Genomic DNA, 22157 nt, shown 5'->3' on the forward strand with positions numbered 1-22157 from the left:
CCTGCAGGATTTTAATCCATTGCGGTGTAATGTGTTTCCAATGGTTTTCTTGGTGACTGTGGTCCCTGCTAATTTGAGGTCATTAACTAACTCCTCCCGTGTAGTTCTAGGATGCTTTTTCACCTTTCTCAGAACCATTGACACCCCACGAGGTGAGATCTTGCGTGGAGCCCCAGAGCGAGGTCGATTGATGGTCATTTTGTGCTCCTTCCATTTTCGAACAATCGCACCAACAGTTGTCACCTTCTCTCCCAGCTTCTTGCTAATGGTTTTGTAGCCCATTCCAGCCTTGTGCAGGTCTACAATTTTGTCTCTGACATCCTTGGACAGCTCTTTGGTCTTTCCCATGTTGGAGAGTTTGGAGTCTGCTTGATTGATTGATTCTGTGGACAGGTGTCTTTTATACAGGTGACTAGTTAAGACAGGTGTCCTTAATGAGGGTGACTAATTGAGTAGAAGTGTCTAACCACTCTGTGGGAGCCAGAAGTCTTAATGGTTGGTAGGGGTTCAAATACTTATTTCACTCAATGAAATGCAAATCAGTTGCTATCTTTTATTTAAAGTTATTTTTTCGATTTTCCTTTTGATGTGCTATCTGCCACTGTTACAATAAACCTACCATTGAAATGATACTGTTCTGAGACTTTTCATTTTTTTGTCATTGGACAAACTTACAAAATCAGTGAGGGGTCAAATAATTATTTCCCCCACTGTATCTGATGGTCACTCCTCAACATTATCCTCAAAGTGCCATAACCAGCAAATAATACACAAAGCCAAAATCAGAATTAATGGAAACTTTTTTTTTTGTCCCGACAAAGCTTGGGGTAATGGATGTTTTGTCCTGTTCCCATAAAATGTCTTCTTGCCTGTCAGTGACATGGTCGATATAGTTCATATGTTCTAAAGCCCTTTTTGGCGTGCATAAGTGGCAAAAAAATATATATTATTTGCCGTTCAGCGGTGTAGTTATATGTTCTAAAACCCTTTTTGGCGTGTATTAGCGGCTCAAAAATATATATTATTTGCCATTTCAGTGGTGTAGTTATATGATCTAAAGCCTTTTGTGGCGTCTATAAGTGAAAAAAAATAAGGTCCTATTTGCCGTTCAGTGGTGCAGTTATATGTTCTAAAGCCATTTTTGGCGTGTATTAGTGGCAAAAAAAATATATTATTTGCCGTTCAGCGGTGTAGTTATATGTTCTAAAGCCTTTTGTGGCATGTATAAGTGGCAAAAATAAGGGCCTATTAGTCGTTCTGTAGTGCAGTTATATGTTCTAAATATATGTTTTTTTTTAGTCCCGACAAAGCTTGGGGTAATGGATGTTTTGTCCTGTTCCCATAAAATGTCTTCTTGCCTGTCAGTGACATGGTCGATATAGTTCATATGTTCTAAAGCCCTTTTTGGCATGTATAAGTGGCAAAAAAATATATATTATTTGCCGTTCAGCGGTGTAGTTATATGTTGTAAAGTTTTTTGTGGCATGTATAAGTGGAAAAAAGTAAGGGCCTATTTGCCATTCAGCGGTGCAGTTATATGTTCTAAAGCAGTGGTCCCCAACCACCGGTCCGCGGCCCAGGACCGGGCCCTGGATGATTGTTTGCCGGGCCGCGGCAATACAGACAAGGAGAAATGCAGGAGACGGCAATCTCCATACCAGTATGACAATCCCTCAGGCAGCTGCTCCCAGCCAATCCCAGTCCTTCTTTCATGTACACCTGATGTGAGAGCAGCTATAACAGGGCCGCTGATTGGTTAGTGGTAAGACAAATGCTGATTGGCTATAAATGGATTGGGGGCGGGGCTTAGCGCAGTCGGAAGTGTAGTGTTTTCAGGTTAGTGTGGCTTGCTGTAGATTACTCGGGCTGGTAACTACCTGCAGTACATGACCCTGTGTGCTGTGTGGGCCCTAGCTACTGTCATGGGTTTGTCACTGTTACTGCCTGAGGTAGGTGATGCTTTGTGTTTGCATCATACAATAAGTTGGTTAAAAAAGCAACCTATGGCCTTAAGTGCACTATAAAGCCCTGCAAGCACTCAGCTATTTATGCCATGCAGACACTGAATAGATATTGTATGGGGGGGGGGGGGGGATTGTTGCCCCATGTAGTATAATGTCACCATTTGGCCCACCCCATGTAGTATAATGTCCCCATTTGGCCCACCTCATGCAGTATAATGTCACCATTTGGCCCACCCTATGCAGTATAATGTCACCATTTGGCCCACCCTATACAGTATAATGTCACCATTTGGCCCACCTCATGTAGTATAATGTCACTATTTGGCCCACCTCATGTAGTATAATGTCACCATTTGGCCCACCCTATGCAGTATAATGTCACCATTTGGCCCACCTCATGTAGTATAATGTCACCATTTGGCCCACCCTATGCAGTATAATGTCACCATTTGGCCCACCTCATGTAGTATAATGTCACCATTTGGCCCACCCCATGTAGTATAATGTCACCATTTGGCCCACCTCATGTAGTATAATGTCACCATTTGGTCCACCTCATGTAGTATAATGTCACCATTTGGCCCACCCCATGCAGTATAATGTCACCATTTGGCCCACCCCATGCAGTATAATGTCACCATTTGGCCCACCCCATGCAGTATAATGTCACCATTTGGCCCACCCCATGCAGTATAATGTCACCATTTGGCCCACCCCATGCAGTATAATGTCACCATTTGGCCCACCTCATGTAGTATAATGTCACCATTTGGCCAACCTCATGTAGTATAATGTCACCATTTGGCCCACCTCATGTAGTATATTGTCACCATTTGGCCCATCCCATGCAGTATAATGTCACCATTTGGCCCACCCCATGCAGTATAATGTCACCATTTGGCCCACCCCATGCAGTATAATGTCACCATTTGGCCCACCCCATGCAGTATAATGTCACCATTTGGCCCACCTCATGTAGTATAATGTCACCATTTGGCCCACCTCATGTAGTATAATGTCACCATTTGGCCCATCCCATGCAGTATAATGTCACCATTTGGCCCATCCCATGCAGTATAATGTCACCATTTGGCCCACCCTATACAGTATAATGTCACCATTTGGAACACCCCATGCAGTATAATGTCACCCATTGCAGTATAATGTCACCCCATGCATTATGTCACCTTGTCCCCAGCCACCTCGTACAGTATAGCTATATATTTTAATATGCACCTTGTGTTTTGCTATGCGCGTGAATCAGTCAGTGCCGACTAAACCACAACCCTTCGCCCCCCCACCCACCCCCACCCCCCGGTCCCTGGGAAAATTGTCTTGCATGAAACCGGTCCTTGGTGCAAAAAATGTTGGGGACCACTGTTCTAAAGCCCTTTTTGGCATGTATTAGCGGCTCAAAAATATATATTATTTGCCATTTCAGTGGTGTAGTTATATGATCCAAAGCCTTTTGTGGCGTGTATAAGTGAAAAATAATAAGGGCCTATTTTCCGTTCAGCAGTGTAGTTATATGTTCTAAAGCACTTTTTGGCATGTATTAGCGGCACAAAAATATATATTATTTGCCGTTCAGCGGTGTAGTTTTATATTCTAAAGTCTTTGTGGCATGCATAAGTGCAAAAAAGTAAGGGCCTATTTGCCATTCAGCAGTGCAGTTATATGTTCTAGGGCCCTTTTTGGCGTGTATTAGTGGCAAAGAAAAGGATTTGCCGTTGTGTGGTGAAGTGAGAAAATTATAGCCATTTTTGGCATGTATTAGTGGCAAAAAATCTATATTTGCCATTCAGCGGTGAAGTTATATGTTCTAAAGCTCTTTTTGGCATGTGTTAGTGGCAAAAAATATATATATTATTTGCCGTTCAGCGATGTAGTTATATGTTCTAAAGCCTTTTGTGGCATGTACAAGTGGCGAAAATAAGGGCCTATTTGCCGTTCAGTAGTGCAGTTATATGTTCTAAATCCCTTTTTGGTGTGTATTAGTGGCAGAAAAATATATACACTGCTCAAAAAAATAAAGGGAACACTTAAACAACACAATGTAACTCCAAGTCAATCACACTTCTGTGAAATCAAACTGTCCACTAAGGAAGCAACACTGAGTAACAATCAATTTCACATGCTGTTGTGCAAATGGGATAGACAACAGGTGGAAATTATAGGCAATTAGCAAGACACCCCCAATAAAGGAGTGGTTCTGCAGGTGGTGACCACAGACCACTTCTCAGTTCCTGTGCTTCCTGGCTGATGTTTTGGTCACTTTTGAATGCTGGCGGTGCTTTCACTCTAGTGGTAGCATGAGATGGAGTCTACAACCCACACAAGTGGCTCAGGTTGTGCAGCTTATCCAGGATGGCACATCAATGCGAGCTGTGGCAAGAAGGTTTGCTGTGTCTGTCGTAGTGTCCAGAGCATGGAGGCGCTACCAGGAGACAGGCCAGTACATCAGGAGATGTGGAGGAGGCCGTAGGAGGGCAACAACCCAGCAGCAGGACCGCTACCTTCGCGTTTGTGCAAGGAGGAACAGGAGGAGCACTGCCAGAGCCCTGCAAAATGACCTCCAGCAGGCCACAAATGTGCATGTGTCTGCTCAAACGGTCAGAAACAGACTCCATGAGGGTGATATGAGGGCCCGACATCCACAGGTGGGGCTTGTGCTTACAGCACAAGCAAATTTGCCACTGGCGCCCTGTGCTCTTCACAGATGAAAGCAGGCTCACACTGAGCACATGTGACAGACGTGACAGAGTCTTGAGACGCCGTGGAGAACGTTCTGCTGCCTGCAACATCCTCCAGCATGACCGGTTTGGCATTGGGTCAGTAATGGTGTGGGGTGGCATTTCTTTGGAGGGCTGCACAGCCCTCCATGTGCTCGCCAGAGGTAGCCTGACTGCCATTAGGTACCGAGATGAGATCCTCAGACCCCTTGTGAGACCATATGCTGGTGCGGTTGGCCCTGGGTTCCTCCTAATGCAAGACAATGCTAGACCTCATGTGGCTGGAGTGTGTCAGCAGTTCCTGCAAGACGAAGGCATTGATGCTATGGACTGGCCCGCCCGTTCCCCAGACCTGAATCCAATTGAGCACATCTGGGACATCATGTCTCGCTCTATCCACCAACGTCACGTTGCACCACAGACTGTCCAGGAGTTGGCAGATGCTTTAGTCCAGATCTGGGAGGAGATCCCTCAGGAGACCGTCCGCCACCTCATCAGGAGCATGCACAGGTGTTGTAGGTAGGTCATACAGGCACGTGGAGGCCACACACACTACTGAGACTCATTTTGACTTGTTTTAAGGACATTACATCAAAGTTGGATCAGCCTGTAGTGTGTTTTTCCACTTTAATTTTGAGTGTGACTACAAATCCAGACCTCCATGGGTTGAAAAATTTGATTTCCATTTTTTTTATTTTTGTGTGATTTTGTTGTCAGCACATTCAACTATGTAAAGAACAAAGTACTTCAGAAGAATATTTAATTAATTCAGATCTAGGATGTGTTATCTTTGTGTTCCTTATATTTTTTTGAGCAGTGTATTATTTGCCGTTCAGCTGTGCAGTTATATGTTCTAAATCCCTTTTTGGTGTGTATTAGTGGCAAAAAAATATATATTATTTGCCGTTCAGCGGTGTAGTTATATGTTCTAAAGTCTTTTGTGGCATGCATAAGTGGAAAAAAGTAAGGGCCTATTTGCAATTCAGCAGTGCAGTTATATGTTCTAAAGCCCTTTTTGGCGTGTATTAGTGGCAACAAATCTATATTTGCCGTTCAGCGGTGAAGTTATATGTTCTAAAGCCCTTTTTTGCGTGTATTATTGGCACAAAAAAAGTAGTTGTGTGTGGTGAAGTGAGAAAATTACAGCCATTTTTGGCGTGTATTAGTGTCAGAAAAAATATATTTGCTGTTCAGCAGTACAGTTATATGTTCTAAAGCCCTTTTTGGCGTGTATTAGTGTCCAAAAAATATATATTATTTGCCGTTCAGCGGTGCAGTTATATGTTCCAAGGCCCTTTCTGATGTGTATTAGTGGCAAATAAATATATATTTGCTGTTCAGTGGTGCAGTTATATGTTCTAAAGCCTTTTGTGGCGTGTATAAGTGGAAAAAAATAAGGGCCTATTTGCCGTTCAGCGGTGCAGTTATATGTTCTAAAGCCCTTTTTGGCGTGTATTAGTGAGAAAAAAAGGGCTCATTAGCTATTGTGTGGTGAAGTAAGAAAATTACAGACTTTTTTGGGGTGTTTTAATTTCCTTTTTTTTATTTATTTGATCTAACAGTATGTCAGAAAGAGAAGTGCCAGGACATGCACAGGGGACTGGCAGAGGCCTAAATGTTTCTGGTGCAGGCAAGGTCGCAGCAGAGTAAGGGGGCGTGGCAGAAGGAGTCGCAGCAAGAGGCCTGAGCTCCCGGTGTCATCTAGCGGCAACCCAGCGGTTCTTGAATGGTTAACTCGGTCATCCACTTCATCCCAAGTGACATCAGACACCCCCAAACGTTCCCGGGTAGACCACCCACTTCGCAGGAGCCTACCTGCCCGGAAAGTAGTGGTGCAGAGGTTCACGGAAGCAGTGGCGGTAGCGGTCAGTCAGTGCGGAGTGTTGGGGGTAAAATCAGCTACTCGGCGGTGTGGTAGTTTTTTGTTAAGCCGCTGGAGGAGGTGAACATTTGTAGAATCTGTGGGCAGAAGGTGAAGCGTGGGCCAGGGTGCCAATGTTGGCACCACAGCCCTGTGTCAACATATGCAGCATCACCATAAAGTGGGCTGGGAGAACCGTGGCTCCGCTGTGGTGGTCCAGCCTGCCGCAGCAACTGCTGCATCACCCAGTGGCACGCACCTGATTTCAGGCAGTCAAGGCTCTACCACCTCACCCGAAGGAAGCTGTCAGTCCTTCCCATCATCTGCTAGTCCTGATGCTCCTGCCCCTCCTCCTACTCCTCATCAGTCATTCCGTCAGCAATCGATCACCAAAGCGATTGCCAAGAGACAACAGTATGCGTGAAGCTAATTGTATTGCTGGCCAAGTTGCTGGTGCTGCAGTCCCTCCCTTTCCAAGTGGTGGACTCTGCACCTTTCATAGATCTGATGGCTTGTGTCAAGGTGGAGAGTCCCAAGCTGTCATTTCTTTGCCAAAAAGGCAGTACCAGCCCTGCACACGTATGCTGACATGTGGAGCTGTAACTATGGTCAGGGACAATAAATGTCCTTTACGACCCACTGGGTGAATGTGGTTCTCACACCACCAACTTGGCCAAGTGACGCCGCTTCCGCCTCCATGTTCTCACGCCCTTGGTGCTGCGACAATGTCTGCCTCTGCCTCCTCATTCTCCACCGTGTCATCAGCCTCCACTGCATCATCTTCAACTGTGTCCTTCATCCATCATCTTCAACTGTTACTGGTATTGCCACCCACCTCCCCACTCTGTCACCGGTTAACTCTGTTGTCTCCTGATGCTGCTGCCACCTCCACACTATGTCACCTTGCCACTCTGTGGTCTCCTGATGCTTCTGCCACCTCAACACTGTCATTGTGCCACCCTGTGGCCTCCTCCTGATGCTGATGCCACCACCTCCACACTGTCATTGTCCCACTCTGTGGCCTCCTGATGCTGCTGCCACCTCCACACTGTCATTGTGCCACCCTGTGGTCTCCTCCTGATGCTGCTGCTGCCACCTCCACACTCTGTCATTGTGCCACTCTGTGGTCTCCTTATTCTGTTGCTGCTGCCACCTCCACAGTGTCATTGTGCCACCCTGTGGCCTCCTCCTGATGCTGCTGCTGCCGCCACCTCCACACTCTGTCATTGTGCCACTCTGTGGCCTTTAATGCTTCCGCCACCTCCACACTGTCATTGTGCCACCCTGTGGCCTCCTCCTGATGCTGCTGCTGCCGCCACCTCCACACTCTGTCATTGTGCCACTCTGTGGGATCCTGATGCTGCTGCAACCTCCACACTGTCATTGTGCCACTCTGTGGCCTCCTCCTGATACTGCTGCCACCTCCTGACTCTGTTATTGGGCCACTCTGTGGTCTCCTCATTCTGCTTCCACCTCACCACTATGTCATAGGGCAACTCTGTGGACTTCTCATGCTGTTTCCCCCACCCCCCTTTTCATGACTGGGCGACTATTTTGCCTTTTGGCCTGGCTGACATCATCATTTATTTAACCCATCTTTTGATCTGTCAGAAGGAAGGAAAAATGAGACGCAGCAACGGATCCTGTCTGTGTAACAGGCCTGCATGACATGGTCGCTATTTTGCATCAGAATTGGCTTATGATGTGGTAGCCAAAAGCAGGAGTGGGTACAGAACACAGAAGACATTCAAATATTCCATTCACGTTTCATCTCTGTTTTGGATCCACTCCTGTTTTTTTTGGCTTTAGCAATACTGATTACTGACCAAATGCTGACCGAGTGAAGGTGGATGCTTCACATACAGGATCCGTTTTTTGGGGGCTATTGTTCTGACGAATCAGAGGAAGGCCAAAATTATCAGTTACGTCAACACAAACTTACTGCTGACACCCTCTCCACTCTGTCGGGGGGGGGGGGGGGCCCTCCTTGTATAAGCGTTTAATAGAACAGGTTCTGTAGACAACTATGTGGAATCAGCTGCCGACGGTGTAAAAGGAGTGCGCTTCTTCTTGACGTTAACATTAACCTGTAAGGCTGAGTTCACACTTGAGTTATTTGGTCAGTTTTGGCTCCGTAACTGCCCAAATAAGTGAAGTGTGCAGTGATTCTAAGAGCGATGCCTGTCATCTACATGTCATAATGACGCACAGTATTGTTTCACCACCACAGCAGACTCCCTATGCGTGTTACTGCAAGGCACAGTGTTCTACACCACTATAAAGGCTCTCTGCAGCCAGGAAATAACAGTTTTTTTAACGCGATTCGCCACAAATAAATTTGGATCGAATTTTTGAGAAATCATCTCTAGTGATAAACAATGAGAAATAGAGATAACTTTTAGGCAAGCCAGATGGACAACAGATTGGAAACGTAATCTGAGTTTTTGTAGCACTTGCAACGTAACACTTGTTTCATTGACCATAACTATGGCAAATAAAAAGGTTTGACTCACAATATTCACCAACTTTAGGTTCTGGGGAAGAATTTTGTAGCAAGAGTTTAACAATGGAGGCATTTTAAGCGGTCACAATCAGTTTCACACGTTCATAACACAATGGACTAGAATGAACTAAGGCAACTATATAATAAATGAGCAAGAGCCACTGACATAATCACCATTTCTTTCATCATTAATATTACTCATTCCTTGACCTTCATCACGTTTGGAGGGGTGACTCCTACACGGTTAGTTTCAACATTCCTTAGTCTCAAGAGGATTAAGCCACGGAGTGATGGGAAAGTCTTGTGTTATAATAGAGGAGGGTTGTACATCATGATAGCAAATTTGTGGACCTCGGGAGAGACAGCATGATAGACATATTAAACGAACCAGAGTCTGTGCAATCCATAAAGTTTATGTAGCATGAAAGCCATTGATGGTGAAGTATTATAGGCAGAAATATATGCCTACAATAACATGCTCAAGAGTTCATGTCTTTCTCCATCACAATCTGTAGCTTTATAGTCCATAAGCAACACAAAGTTTAAAACAACACCACCCTCCCTAAAAAGAGCAGTCTCTGTGGCTTACATTGCTTATATAAAAGAGACGCTTGCAAAATAAATGTTAGAAGGTATTCTAATGTACTGCAACTAAATTGCTGCCTTGGGTCCAATAACACTAATATTCTTAATAAGAGTGCACGTGCGAGGAGACATGCAGGAAGCATATACTGTACATAAATAAAGTATACATATAAGCCAGATATACTGCATATTTACATGACTCTTTTGATGTTGAAAAGTGGTGCTTCCCAAGCAGGGTGCTTTGTTCAATGGTCATAGCAGCTTAGGATGTCTTCTTTGCAGGGGGTTAGCTATAGGGGGTGCTGAGGTAGCAGTCGCTACCGGGCTCAGGAGCCTGAGGGGGCCCAAAGAGCCTTGTACCACATAAGAAAACACCAGTATTATAGAAAGTGCATGCAGGTCAAGTTACACCTCTGGCTGGAGGGAAGGGGTTAGGTCAAGAATTTGGAATGGGGGGGGGGGGGGGGCGGGTGCCAGTGCCATTTCAATTTTTGTCTCAGGCAGTAAGAGAGCTATGTGCTTCCCTGCCCCTGGCCATAAAGCACTCAGGGAAGGGGGGGGGGGCCATGAGCCTTTAACTATGCTCCTGCTTCTACAATATGCATGTATACTACTGTACTACTGCAGCGTCCCACTCAGGACACGTGGGAACTGCAAATGTATTGCTTCATTGTCATTGCTGTATTGCATGTCATTTTGCATTTCTACACCTGTTGTATCCCTGTTCATAGGCTGGTCAAGTGTATTTTATACATCCCACCACTAGATGGGGATAGCACCACTCTGGGATATCCAGCCCAGCTCAGGTCTTATCTGTGGTTCAGTTTGTTGTTAGCTAGAGAGAGTGCAGATCAAGCACACATCTGCTCAGGTAAAAGTCTAGTCCAAGAAGGGACAAAGAAAGGAAAGACTTAAGACCAAAGGATAATAGCCACTACCCAGGCATCAAAGACCTTTGGGAACCCAGGTGAAGGATTCTTTAGCCACGGGCAACCTCACCAAATCACACTAGTTTAAAAGGGACCGGAAGCAAGTCACCTACCAGTTAGACCTATACAGAACCACAGCCTGAGTCAGAACCTAGCCAAACCTATTAACAGTGGATCAACAGAATTTATCTAAATATCAAGAGACTGTATTCTGTCTGGATCTATATGCTGCAACTAAAACCAGCTACAGTAAAAGTTGTGAGTTGTATCTTACCACTGTCTACCTCATTCTTCAATACCACCACTACAACTGGTTGTACCAACATAAACGGTACTGGCGTCACGACAAATACCACCAAGAGACCCAGCCGCTGCAAGCACCCTAAACACCGCCGTCATCAAGGGCACCTCAACCTCCATCTAGGCTGGTGCTCCTCTACCACAGAGTGTGCCCCGGAGGATTTCGTGCTGTCTTCCTCATCACTGTGCTGCTGGCCCAGGGAGGCTTTCTGCTAACTGTGAGTAAACCGATGAACTGTATTATTACTGGCCCCTCATCGGCCCACCGTGCACCTCACGTGTCGCCCCTGCAGTTCTGGCACGCAACACTACTATAGCATAACAAACAGAAGATACGGAGGGGTCCCCCAACACAGAAATCCTATCTATTAACAAGGGCAGAGGGGAAAGGGGACAAGCCACTCTACTCCGACCTTGGCCCCAAATGAAGCCCTTGGCTATGCCACTGGGCATCTTGTTTCACTTGGGATTTGTCTTCTATAGTCTGCTTGTTGTCTATATTATAGTTGTGTTGTGGGTTCAGCTTTCTGTTTGTGGTTTGGGTTTTTATTTTCTTATTGTCCAGCTGGATTTCAGGGTCAGTTACTGCTACGTTTAATTCCTCTTTCCCTCATGTTTCCACTGTCCCTTATCTATTGACAACCTCTTCTAGTTTGCTTTTGTCTATTGTCTGTCACGAAACAGTGGGTGTGAACCCACTGTGCCATGTGTCCCACCTCCTCTAAGGGCGTTATATAAGTGTACCCCTCGATTCTTCACAGTACCCCTGATGGTGGGGGTAGACTTTACCGAGGGGAACACCAGGTCGCTACCTCTTAAGGAGGATAGGCACACGAAGCAGCTGGTCCAGGTGAACCAGGAGGTACCTGAGTAGGTACCAGAAGTACAAGCGTAGTCAGGCAGGCGGGGTCGTTACCAGGAGCAACAGTGCAGGACCGAAGGATGAGGCAGAGGCGTAGTCAGACAGGAAAAAGATCAGGTCAGGCGGCACAGGAACAGGTAACAGGCAACAGGACAGTCAAGGCAAGCAAACAGGGATCAGACAATTAGCAGAATCCAGGAACAAGGTATAAGTCAGGAGCACACGTGAGTATCAGGAGCTTAGCAAACACAAGGACCTTGACACTGAGGCATCTGGGAAGGGGACTAAGCCACTTTAGTACCTGCAGGAGAGCCTGGGTTGGTCAGCTAGGACACATAACCCAACCCATGCAGCCCAGGGAGTGATGCGCGCCACCCCTAGGGCAGTATAAGAAGAACCCATCAGCAAGCATGCTGTGGCCAGGGCTGAGTGGAACCTGTGGAGCGGAATCCTCAGCACCACAGCACATACAGCGACAGAGCCCAGGACTGCAGCAGAGGACGGAAGGATCACCGCTGAGCATGGCGCCCAGGACCATGGCAGTAAGCGGGGGAACAGCGGCGTAGAGCAGCCGCTGTTGCATTGTCAAATTTATTATTCTGTAGTTGTCTGATACATGCTATATACATTCGTTGACAACAAAAAAATGGACCAAGAAGTTGTTGTAATTGAATGAAATTATATGTGTGAATGTAATGATGATATATGTAAGTGAATTTACAATATTAAAAGAAATATTAAATTATTGGGGAAAACTGTACAATTAAAAGGAGGCTCTAGTACCCTGTTTGTCTGCTTCTAGCCTGGATACAATAAAAGATATAGTTTGGCATGGAGCATACAGGTTTTGTATCCTGTGGCACATTTGCCCATGAATGTTGCAATTGGATTTGAAGATCCTACATACTAGGTTGCTGAAGCTGGTGTCCCATCTTGCCCCATAACTGCTTGACTGATTATAAATCTGACAGTTGGGCAGGCCAAGTAAGTGTTGTAATCTGGTGGAGACATTCCTTGAAAACCCTTGCTATGTGTGGGTGAGCATTATCCTGCTGAAAAATGCCAGTTGAAAGTCCTGCCATGAGAGGTAACATATGTGGCCGCAGGATGTCCTGCACATCACCCCAGCAGTTGGGGCAGTGTGTTGCTCCACACGAGGCAGGATTGAAGAACTCACAATGAAGCCTCCATATGTACCTGACCATCGTCAGATCCCAAACAGAACCTGGATTCGTCGCTAAAGACAATACTTCTCAGTCTGCTACAGCCTGTAACAGTCCAGGTTTCTTGTTTATAACACCATTGCAAACAAAGGTGGCAGTTGCTTACTATCAATGGCAAGAAATGCAATGTGCCCCATGACACCAAATTTCCTTTTGCTAAGCACCTGGAAATTGTCTGGGCAGAGGGTGTGGCTTAAGGGTGCCACCCGTGTCTGGATAGTGGACAACAAAACTGTGGGAGCTGCTTGTGCTTGTTGGTGGTCTGTCTCAGCCATCTGGAACCGGTTCTGTGTGTGCGTACCTGAGGCGAAACCAACCTCGCCACAGTGTTTTGGAGGGGGCTGTTTGCCAGCCTCCTGCCCCAGGTTTATGGCCCATACTAACTTTGAAGGAGAAGACAGACCGGCCGCACAGCTTAAATCTGTGGAACTGTTTTGGGCAGGAAAGCCATGCTTGCGGCCGGCCAAATGTGACTTCCATGGAATTCGGGAACCCCTGCTCGGATCTGGGTGATTTTTGGATATGTTGTTCACCCAGATCAGAACTATCTATGGATGTATACATTATGGGGGTATGTGGGGTTTTGGGGTGTTTTCTGTGTTTTGGGGAAAAATATGTGTTTTCTGTCTGTGAGTGATTAAGTTAGCCCATTACGTTTGGTAATTGTATTTTGTTGATTGCGTCTCTGACAATGCCAGTGTGTTAGTTAATTGCGTCTCAGACAATGCTCATTGTATTTTGTTGATTGCGTTACAGACAGAGGGAAGGGGATTTTGTGTACAATTGCTGGGAAGGTTTGAATACTGTAAATGCATGTGATTGGCTGTTTTTACAAAACCCTGTGGGTGGTAACCTTTTTGGAGGATGTCTATAAATCAATGCTTGTGTGTTCAAATAAAGAGAGTTCCTGTTTTTATACCTTCATGAAGTTTTGGCTCATGTTTGGGGAATGGGATAACTACACTCTTGGGGATTGCTATATCACAATACTCCCCTGAGTATAAACTCTTGTAAGAGCTTGTTCATGGTTCCTGCTCTCTGCATTTAGGAGAGGTTCACCCACTGGAGCCTGGAGCCTTGTCGTAGGTCCAGGGTGGGTAGGAGATGGCGAGACCTCCACCAAGCTTCGCGGTTCGTGGGGTCTGCAGTGCTGACGGTGTCAAGTGGAGTGATTGGAGTCCTCTGGAAGCACTAGGAGCATGTTTTAACGGAGGTACCCGGTCGGGGTGCTAGGCGTTTCGTTACAGTACTCTCATGTAAATGCTCCTAAAACCTTCTAGCAGTTATGTCACAAAAGCCTAGATGGGGCCAATTTATTGAAACTACCAAAGATGCACCCCCTGTCAAAGTCTCTCAACCTGGCAAAATGTCTTCAAGTGCATCATAGAGGCATGTCTAGCAGTCAACAATTTCTAAGTAAGAGGAAGACAATCCAAAAGTAGCCCCTGAGAACCCTAGGAAAATAGGGGAAGCACTTTTATGCCCTCTGTAGATAGACACAGTATCTAATCAGACCAAACCTGTAATTATTTACATATCTGCCTGAGACACGGTGAGTTTTGCAGCAATCCAACATTTCTATGTAGCTACTTTTTCTTTGTGAATGAGTGTATCTTTTCTTGTGACTGTCCAGGTGTGGGGACATTTTAAGGGGTGCGTTTTCTGATGTTTAGGGTTATTTTGAGGGTTGCTTGGGTGGTGGACATAGGTTGTAAGGGATACTGTGGTGGTGGGGTCTTCTGTTGTAGTTTTGCTCTGGGATTCCTATTAATTTTGGGTTGGTATGTGCACTACTTGTGACTGAAAGGCAGTAAATTAGCATCAGTTGGGGGTAAGTCTATGCCCGATATGTCTTTCACTTGTTGTCCATTCTGTACAGTATATCAGGATCCTTGCACTTCAGATTCTGCCTTCTTGGTAGTAAGTTGTAGTGATTGGGACACCAGATAGGATAAGGGGAGTGCAGGTTTTCCTATCTGCCAAGGGCACCAAAATGCTCAGCCCTGATAAGGGTGTTTCCAATGTTCAAATGCTGAAAGTTCTAGATGTGGCTCATCTTACATGAAGAAACTATTTTGTAAATGACAACCTAAAAGTTCATATTCAGTAGATAATTCAGAATGCCAGACATAACATATGGAGGATGGCACATTAGTATCACTCCCATCTCTGACAATCAGATTTTTATGTATCATACTCTTTCCCAAAAAAACAACTGAAGCCACCCCAGGATACTCAGCAGCCCCAGTGCAGCATTAAAAATTTAATTTCTTGTCTGTTAAATGATTGCTTTGGATTATGTGTCCCAGTGAAGTATTTCTGCATGGAAGATGTTTATAGATGGAAGAAGCCTCCTTAGAATGGTTGGTTGAGAACAGTTAGTTATAGTTATTAGGGATGGAAACATTCCTTATAACTTGAATGCATAAGAAATGTCATTAAACCAGCCATAGTACAGGTGCATCTCAATAAATTAGAATATCATCAAAAAGCTGATTGATTTCATTAATTCAATTCAGTGAAATGAAAATCATATAACATACAGTCAGGTAAATAAATATTGGGACATCGACCTAATTGTAACATTTTTGGCTCTATACACCACCACAATGGATTTGAAATGAAACGAACAAGATGTGCTTTAACTGCAGACTGTCAGCTTTAATTTGAGGGTATTTACATCCAAATCAGGTAAACGGTGTAGGAATTCCAACAGTTTGCATATGTGCCTCCCACTCTCATCTTGAGAGTTGACAGCAACAGATTCCAAATGCAAATAGCACACTTGAAATGAACTCTGGACCTTTTATCTGCTCATTGTAAATGGGATAATGAGGGAATAACACACACCTGGCCATGGAACAGCTGAGAAGCCGATTGTCCCATTACTTTTGGTTCCTTAACAAGTGGGAGGCACATATGCAAACTGTTGTAATTCCTACACCGTTCACCTGATTTGGATGTAAATACCCTCAAATTAAAGCTGACAGTCTGCAGTTAAAGCACATCTTGTTAGTTTCATTTCAAATCCATTGTGGTGGTGTATAGAGCCCAAAAATTTAGAATTTTGTCGATGTCCCAATATTTATGGACCTGACTGTAGATTCATTACATTCAAAATGATTTTAAATCAGGTACCAGTGTCTTGCAAAAGTATTCACCCCCCTTGACTTTTTTCATATTTTGGTGCCTCACAACCTGGAATTAACATGGATTGTTTGAGGATTTGCATAATTTATTTTACAGAACATGCCGACAACTTTGAAGATTTTATTTTATTTTTTAATTGTGAAGCAAACAACAAATACGACAAAATAATAGAAAAGATCAATGTGCATAACTATTTACCCCCCTAAAGTCAATACTTTGTAGACCCCCTTTTGCGTCAATCACAGTTCCAAGTCGCTTTAAATAAGTCTCTATGAGCTTGCCACACCTTACCACTGGGATTTTTGCCCATTCCTCCTTGCAAAACTTCTCCAGTTTCTTCAAGTTGGGTGGTTTGCGCTTGTGAACAGCAATTTTAAAGTCCGACCACAGATGTTCTATTGGATTGAGATCTGGGCTTTGACTAGGCCATTCCAACATATTTACATGTTTCCCCTTAAACCACTCAAGTGTTGCTTTAACAGTGTGTTTGGGGTCATTGTCCTGCTGGAAGGTGAACCTCCGTCCTAGCCTCAAATCACGCACAGAGTGGTACAGGTTTTGCTCAAGAATATCCCTGTATTTAGCACCATCTATCTTTCCCTCAACTCTGACCAGTTTCCCAGTCCCAGCTGCAGAAAAACATCCCCACAGCATGATGCTGCCACCACCATGTTTCACTGTGGGGATGGCGTTCTTTGGGTGATGTGATGTGTTGGGTTTGTGCCAGACATAGTGTTTTATTTGATGGCCAAAAAGTTTAATTTTAGTCTCATCAGACCAGAGCACCTTCCTCCATACATTTTGGGAGTCTCCCAAATGCCTTTTTCGCAAACTCACAACATGACTTTTTGTTTTTAGCTGAAAGTAATGGCTTTCTTCTGGTCACTCTGCCATAAAGCCCAATTCTATGGAGCGTACGGCTTATTGTCGTCCTATGTACAGATACTCCAGGTACTACAGAGTTCCTGCTGTGGAACTCTGCAGCTCCTCCAGGGTTACCTTAGGTCTCTGTGCTGCCTCTCGGATTAATGCCCTCCTTGCATGGTCATAAATTTTGGTGGGCGGCCGTCTCTTGGCAGATTTGCTGTTGTGCCATGTTCTTTCCATTTGATTATGATACATTTGATGGTGCTCCTGGGGATCATCAATGATTTAGATATTTTTTTATAACCTAACCCTGACTTGTACTTCTCAACAACATTGTCCCTTACTTGTTTGGAGAGTTCCTTGCTTAGGTGTTGCAGCCTCTGGGGCCTTTCAAAAAAGGTGTCTATATGTAATGACAGATCATGTGACACTTAGATTGCACATAGGTGGACATCATTTCACTAATTATGTGACTTCTGAATGTAATTAGTTGCACCAGAGCATTTTATGAGCTTCCTAACAAAGTGGGGGAATACATACACAAATGCCAATTTTCTGCTTTCTATTTCTAAATAATAGTTTTATTTATATATTTTTCTCATTTCACTTTACCAACTTAGACTATTGTGTTCTGATCCATCACATAAAATTCAGATTAACAAAACATTGAATTTAAGGCTGTAATGTAACAAAATATGAAAAAAATCAAGGTGGGTGAATACTTTTGCAAGGCACTGTATGCCCAGACCACCCTTTCTTAGAGTATGGCCACACGGAGCGGCCATGCTGCCGGTGGGTTGCGGCCATGCTGTGGTGAAGGACCACGTAGCCAATTAGCCATTTAATAATGAAGACCGCACTGTAGTCGGTCTTCATTGTCAATAGCCGCGTGACACCTTTAATGCACCTTTAAACAGAGACTATGTCCACTTCTCCAACACCAGCGCTCTCCTGCCCTACAGGTGGGAGCCCTTCTTCTGCCATCGGCTTTCCCTCCTTTTCCACATCATCTAATATTGATGAGAATATGTCATCAGGAACATCCAGCTCCCCCTCTCTCTGCATCTTGCTGAATTTTCTAGGACATGGAGACTTTGAAGGATGATTTGAAAGAAATAAAGCCAGCAAAAGATGAGGATGGTCATCGTTAAGCCCTAAGGTGTGCAGACCAGAGGGTATTGGTTGGTAAGCTGTCACTGGAATCATAATGGTATTGAATTTCATATCTTAGTTTACGGCTGATGTGGAAATAAGTAAATGTATGAATAAATAAATAAAACTGCACTTGCACTCTCCAATATTCTTCTATTATTCATTTTCAGCAACACTGTCCCTAGTGCACAAGTGTTTGCCACGTGTCTCCCTATGCTTAGCTCACAGGATAATGGTGGAGACTGCGTGAGATGAGGGTTATATAGGGCTGTGACATCACAGGAGATGGCGATCTGCGGATTAGGTGGCTGCACAACATTATGGGTGATTTTGCATTCCCGGGCTTGCACCCTCTACATTTAATTTTACTTTGTAACATGTGCATCTGCAATTTTAAGAAAACCTGATTTGTTACCATGAAGCGTGAAGAAATTCAGATTCGTTTTCCTAAACTTCAGACCAAATTCCGCTTTGAATGCTTTGCTTCGTTCAACACTATTGATGATTATGATTTACAGCTAATGAAAACCCAAAAGTTAGTATCTCAGAAATGTAAAATATTGTGAAAAAATTCAGTATTGTGCACCTGCAAAGGTTTCCTAAGCCTTTAAATAGTCCCTCAGTCTGGTTCAGTAGGCTATTCATCATGGGGAACGCTGACTTGACAGTTCTCCAAAAGACAGTAATTGACACCCTCCACAAGGAGAGTGAGCCACAAAAGGTCATTGCTAAAGAAGCTGGCTGTTCACAGAGTGCTGTATCCAAGCATATTAATGGAAAGCACAGCCTTAAAAGGATTGTTAAGAAAATGCCATTCAATAACTTCTGGGAGATTCACAAGGAGTGGCCTCTACTGGAGTGCTTCAAGAGCCACCAAACACAGATATATTCAGGACATGGGCTAAAACTGTTGCATTCATTGTGGCAAGCCACTCATGGCCCAGACACAATGTCTGAAGCAATGTCAGAACCTTACCTGGGCTAAGAAGATAAAGGACTGGACTGTTGCTCAGTGGTCCAAACTCCTGTTTTCAGATAAATGTAAATTTAGCATTTCATATAGAATTCAAGGTCCCAGAGTCTGGAGGAAGAGTGGAGAGACACAATCCAAGCTGCTTGATGTCCAGTGTGAAGTTTCCACAGTTAGTGATGGTTTGGGGAGCCATGTCATCTGCTGGTGTTGGCCCACTGTGTTATATCAAGTCCAAATTCAACACAGCCGTCTACCAGGAAATTTTAGAGCACTTCATGCTTCCCTCTGCTGACAAGCTTCTTATGGAGATGCTGATTTCATTTTCCTGCAGGACTTGGCACCCGTCCACACTTCCAAAAATATCAATACCTGGTTTAATAACCATGGTTTAACTGTGTGTAATTGGCTAGCAAACTTACCTGACCTAAACCTCATAGAGAATCTATAGAGTATAGTCAAGAGGAAGATGAGAGACAAGAGCCAACATTGCAGACAAGCTGAAGGCCGCTATCAAAGCAACCTGGGCTTCCATAACACCTCAGCAGTTCCGCAGGCTGCCATGCTGTATTGATGCAGTAATTCATGCAAAAAAAGCCCTGACCAAGTATTAAGTGCATATAATGTTCATCATTTTCAGTAGAACATCATTTCTGTATTAAAAATAATTTTATTATTGTTTTTTTTTATGAGATACCAACTTGGGTTTTCTTTATCTGTAAGCCATAATCATCAACATAAAAAAAATAAACACTTGAAATATTCTGTGTGTAATGAATCTATAGAATATATGAGTTTCACTTTTTGAATTGAATTACTGAAATAAAATAACTTTTCTGTGACATTTTAAGTTATTGAGATGGACCTGTATGTAATGTGAACATTTGAGAATACTGTATTCTCTTTCTTAGCATAAGCTCATAAAATAAAACCTCCGCAAGCAGTCGCTTCACATTGCTATGCCAACCATCTCTTTCTGAGTAGGTAGGCCTACCATGGTTACCAGTGTCTATCTCTATACTTTGTCATCATGGGTTCCGAATGTGTTCCTGGTTTGCCCTCTGACTCTGGAGCTTGGTTCTGCTCCCGAATCCTGGCTTCAACTTCTGGTAATATTTTCAGATTTTCATATGCCTGCTACAAACAATTATTGTTCATTTCAGATTTTTGGTTCTGCTACATTTTACTGATTCTGCTCTTGTCTGCTGATTTTACTCAAAGGTGACCTTGGGGAGACTTACATCCAAGGCTATGAGAATTCTTTTTCTTCCAGGCTAAACTGAAACCCAAAACACTTTTTAATTCACTGTTTTAGTTACAGCTAAAATGCAACCTAAATGGAGGTGAAGTAAAACTGTGAGCTCATTTTTGGATCCAATGCAAATCAACTGTCAAATTGTTACTGTTCCTAGGAAATACCATGGTCTTTATAACCTAGACAGCAGCAGCGGACAGGAAGAGAGATGGCATGTGTGTACTGCGTGTGCCATCTCCTCATACAGCTGATCGTCGGGGGTGTTGGGTGTCGGACCCCTGCCTATCTCATATTGATGACCTATCCTGAGGATAGGTCATCAATAGCAAAAGCCTGGGCAACCCCTTTAATTATTTTGTGAGTAATATGAACTTTTCTATGCTTATATATTGAAGACAAACGGAAGTGCAGTAGTGCTTAGTAGTTTACAGGAGCTGTACAGCTTAGATATGTGGACCCACACATTTATTAACCAGTTGATGGCAGTTTGTGGAGTAAAAGAAGCCTCAAATACAGTAATTGCAATTCACACAAAAAGTTGCAAATTTCACAAACAAATGTCACTTCTTATGACGATCTTGTTGAAAGTTGAAAAACTGACTGTCTCTAATAAGAAAAACATACCCTAGGAAAAATGCTCACACATTTCAAACTCTCACCTTAGTCTAACACCCCAATGTAAGGGTTTGACACGCAACAAGAGCTAGATACTTCCCTTTGTTGCTATATTGCAAACTGGTGATGTGGATTCTTCAGTTCTGTGCACCTCTAAAAATATAAAGCGTGGTGTGGACTACAACTAATGTATGGTGAGTTGAAACAATTTTTTTCGATTTTGAACCACTAAGAGATCATCACCAAGTGCCATTGTACATATCCGAGCCTGAAAAACAGACTGACATAATTGCCCTGCGCCTGTTCATTGTCTTTTGTGCAGAATATTTGAGAACAAAAGACTGTCACAATAAGACAAGCAGCACTGTATTTTGTTAGTGTAAGAAAGCACTTGCACAAGGAGAAAAGGTTGTTATTTTTAATTTTCCTGACACATTCATTTTCTTCTTACAAGCCGCTCCTCCATGTAGCACAACGCTACAAGGATTTTATCAAACCCCGTTCCACCCCCAACCGCAGTTATGTGCCAGTGAAAAGTGTGATTAACTGCAAACTGCTTTAAAACGATATGTCCTTCTGTGACATGCCCTAATCCCCTCTCTGCTCAACCTAATTGGTTGCTATGTGAAACCTAGTAAAAAAAAAGTTATTACTTGATGTTAAACAAGTGAATTATTGACATTTAAAAGCCATCTCAGAATGGCCGTCATAACTCAAAAAGTCTGCTCACTAAAAGCAGACGCACTTAGAAAGGGCCTGGTCTTACTGCTGTGGACTACATGAAGCCAAAAGAAAACATACTGTGAGGGTAATCCATTTAAAAATCTCAACAATCTTTTAATCCCCCGAGCAATTCTTTATGTTACCTTAACTCCCCAGGAAATCCAGCATCCGAATTAGACAATTGCAAACAGATGTGTTCTAGTACGTCTTAGACCGACGTTGCTACCTGGATTGTCAGGCTATATACTTGGACATGATGCAGTGTACTAGTAACAGAAACATACTCTTCACAGAAAACAAAATCTAAATCTTTCATCATTTTTTGTTGTTTTTGAATTTTCAAAGTTTAGAGACAGCACAGTTAAAGTCATTGTGCAGAAGTTTTATATTGATGCCCTATCCTCGGGATATGTCATCAATATCTGCTTAGCGGAGGTCCGCCACCCAGAACTTCCGCAGATCAGCT

This window comes from Bufo bufo, chromosome 1 (genome assembly GCF_905171765.1).
Source record: "Bufo bufo chromosome 1, aBufBuf1.1, whole genome shotgun sequence".
NCBI lineage: Eukaryota > Metazoa > Chordata > Amphibia > Anura > Bufonidae > Bufo > Bufo bufo.